General features: G+C 39.0%; 1 pseudogene; it reads left to right on the top strand.

Moving 5' to 3' along the window:
- The first annotated feature begins 782 nt into the window (after positions 1 to 782).
- Positions 783 to 2,367, top strand: LOC143998335 (posterior protein-like; annotated as a pseudogene).
- Positions 2,368 to 3,536: the final 1,169 nt, after the last annotated feature.

Here is a 3,536-nt window from a genome sequence, read left to right on the forward strand (position 1 = left end):
ATATAAGGAGGGCTGTCATGTGAACACGGATTGGTCCAAAGCAAATGGGACTGGCAGTAGGATGCTTTTTTAATGGTGTGTGTTTATCAAAAAGGGATTCATCAAAGAGAGCTGTCTCTCTGTTTGCTGCAAGAGCCTGCCATGTGGTGATTCGGCCTACTCTGTGTGATGGTTCCGGCCTAAACCTCGTGGCGAAGGCCCTCTCCTGGTCTGAGCCTAGCCGATGCAGCAAAGCCTCAAGGAGGACCGTATGATAAGTATCTTTCATATTCTTGTATTATATGTTCTGATTGTAAGCTTTGTGATATTGTAATGTCTTTTTTAATACTTTATGTTAGCTTTCCTAATTTCTTGGAAAATAAATAAGATAGTGTTTTACTAGCAGCAATGTGTGTGTTTTCATAAGTAACTTTATATCAGTGTGCCTAGTATTGTTTTATAAACTAGATAACTATGGGAAGAGACAAGGTAATAATAGTTTGTAGAGCACAGAATGTCCTTCAAATGGCACCCCAGATAGCATGTGGCAAACCTAAAAGCTGCATAGAATTTACAGGACAGAAGTGCTCAGATACAAGGCAGCTGATAATGCCACAATAAGTGTGGTGAGTCTTTACTATGGATAGGCAAAAATTGAATTGTTTTGAATGATATCAGCTAAAAGTGGTAACGAATTAAGAATATTGAATGCTAGAAGAGTGATTATTTTTTTTTTTTTGTAAGTTGTAAGAGCTAACGATAATTGGTTTAGTACTCAATGCAGTGTTGGTACGTTAGTACAAATAGAAGTGTGTATTGTGTGGATTGTATGGTTGTGAAATGGAACTTGTGTATACATATGTTAAAAAGTATGCCTCTGCCAGTTATCATTCATGTGCAGATGAAACTCTTGAAAGCCAGTATAAGGTTCTATTATCTCAGTGTCAGCAGCATAATAGCAGATTATCGGGCAAACAGCTAAAAAAAGTTAAGAAAGAAAAGTTGGCTAATGAAATTGCAGTTTTGCTCAGAATTAAAGTTATATCTGAGCAAATGGGGGGGAAGTGGGAAGTAGAGAGGAAGCGTCTGGGTGAGGACATAGCGAAAGTCAGTGAAAACCTTCTAAAGATTGCAACAGCCTCCAGTGATGAGATGGATGAATTGCGGGCAAAAGCAGTAGATTTGTCAGAGAGAAACAGTGAGCTACAAGAACAGCTCCACAGTTACAGCATGGACTGTGATATGAAGAGCAAACTTTTAGAGTCATTGTGAATGAAGTTGTCAGAGATGGAAGAGTTGGTTATGTCTTTAGAAAGAGAATTAGCAAATGTACGCTCTCAGCTTCTTACTACAGAGAAAGTTATGGTATCACTCAATGAGCACAAAGGAACATGCCAATTGGCCGATATCTGCACAATCAATGAGGAGAAGGGCCGTGATGAAACACAGTCTGCTATGGCACCTATAGCATCAAGGCAGAATGAGAGTTTGATTACAATCCAAGAGAGACTTACTTTGTGCCAGATTTTGGGTGAATTTAATGCCCTGGAATCACCAATGAGTCTGTCCAATAAAGTTGAAGCTCTAGTAGTTAAATTCCATTTGAGTAATGAGGATGCATGCTCTCTTCTGAAAGCATGGCTACCAGGACCTTTGGTAGGCCAGTTATCGGCACAAGTTAATGATAACGTAGCAGATGCAGAGATGCGGAGGAAAGAGTTGCAGCGTATTGTGGACAGTCGTGATAATGGTATGAGTGATTTGCAACGAATGAAATTTAGGAGAGGAGATGACCCAATTTTGTTCTGCAGTGAGTATCTTGCATTGTATATGAAAGTGTTAAACTGTCCTGACTTATTGGAGGACGATGCAAGTTTCATATACTCAATGGCCAATAAGTGTTATGTAAGCTATCCCACTAGGATGGCTCTGAGGAATGCTAGATCCTACCAAAATTTTGTCAATATCCTCTGAGACTTCTGTCAAGAGTCCAGGGAAAGGGAGTATGGGTCAAAGGCAGATGTATCCGTAATAAGCAGAGGTACAGGAAGGCAGAGAATGTTCAGACATTGTAAATGGAATAGGCATAGACATATATTTCATAAAGCCCTTAAACTTGCTAGCATGGAACAGGAAACCCCAGAAGTACAGGTACCTACAATGAAAACCCCCACCCAGGACAGGGACAGCGTAACTCAAAGGCCTGATATGAAAGATAGCAGCCAGGACAGATTACACAGTTCTGAAGGAGAGAGAAGAAACAACAGTTCACACCCTAAGCACAGCCAGCAACAAGACTGGATGAACATTCCAATATTTGCCCCCTGGGTTAATCTACCATTCTGGCTTGTATGTAGTTGGACGTAAATTGCATTGCCATTTTTCTGAGTAATATGGCAACTATATTGCATTAATGGGAAAGGCTTTGGGGACTTAAAAAGTCAATTGTCATGATATTTGTGTGTAATCACTGTCTTTGTGTTCCCTTTCCAGAGACCATGGAAGAAGTTAAACGGCTTTAGATACTAACATTTGCGTTTGTTTGCAGGTCTGTTAAAGTGAGAACAACAGTGGGAAAATATAGCAGAACAGGGGTTAGGTTATTGTAAACGCATAATCGATTATCACATGGTACCATGAGCTCATTAATTAGTAATTGTTTGCAAACAATGAAAAATAAATAGTACTGGTATAAGAGTTATAAATGAAGCTACAATGTTGTGATGAGATACATATGCTTTGTTTTGCTTTTGTTTTTTGTTTTTTTTGTTTTTCCCATTAACTAATTGTATTTCAGATCGGAATGAGCACTCTTCTCAGGAGAAAAGTCCATGGATATTGTTAACTAAAAGTTGAGTGTTTGTAATTTTTTTATGGTGGTTGTCTTGTCATGTTGTTTGTGTGATAATGGCCAGATTATTATTTTTTATTTTTTCTCTAAAAACATTTTTGATATTGGTTTAGTCGTCTATTTTATTTTTATTTTTGTTCCGGTGGAAAAATTTGTATGTTTAGTCCACCTGAAGGGGGGGTAATTGACGATACCCTCAGTTAAGCAGCTGGAAACCATTCTAAGCCGCTGGAGCCTTGTGTTTTTTTTCTTTTTCATTCAGGTAGAAAAAGGAGTTCCAAAAGTTTTAGGCTTTGTCCACCTGAAAGGGGGTGGTGCCCTGGACATCGTAGAGATACAGAAATGCATTTTCTTTTTAGCTTGTTAAATTGAGAATTTTTGAGAGGCAACACTGATGTTCAGTTTTAAACATTTTTGATCATACCATGGGGATCCATTTTACAGTGGGTTCAGCCTAAAGAGGTCATGGTTGTTTGGATAATTTGGTCAGAGTTGCAGAAGCCAGGAATACTAAGATCCTGGGTTCCAAGGAGGGAACTATAAGTAAACATGGTAAGCGAGCAGATATTGTGGATAAGAATTTGATACTGCTCTTGTTTTTCACTTCCAGAATCCTGGTGGAGCAAGAATTGGAAGAGGCTTCTGGAACATGGATGACAGATGATCATCTGGTTGGCAGTTTGTCTGTGCCACACCACACCACAAA

The sequence above is a fragment of the Lithobates pipiens genome, unplaced genomic scaffold (genome assembly GCF_037356315.1).
Source record: "Lithobates pipiens isolate NorthernLeopardFrog02 unplaced genomic scaffold, aLitPip1_a1.2 Scaffold_19, whole genome shotgun sequence".
NCBI lineage: Eukaryota > Metazoa > Chordata > Amphibia > Anura > Ranidae > Lithobates > Lithobates pipiens.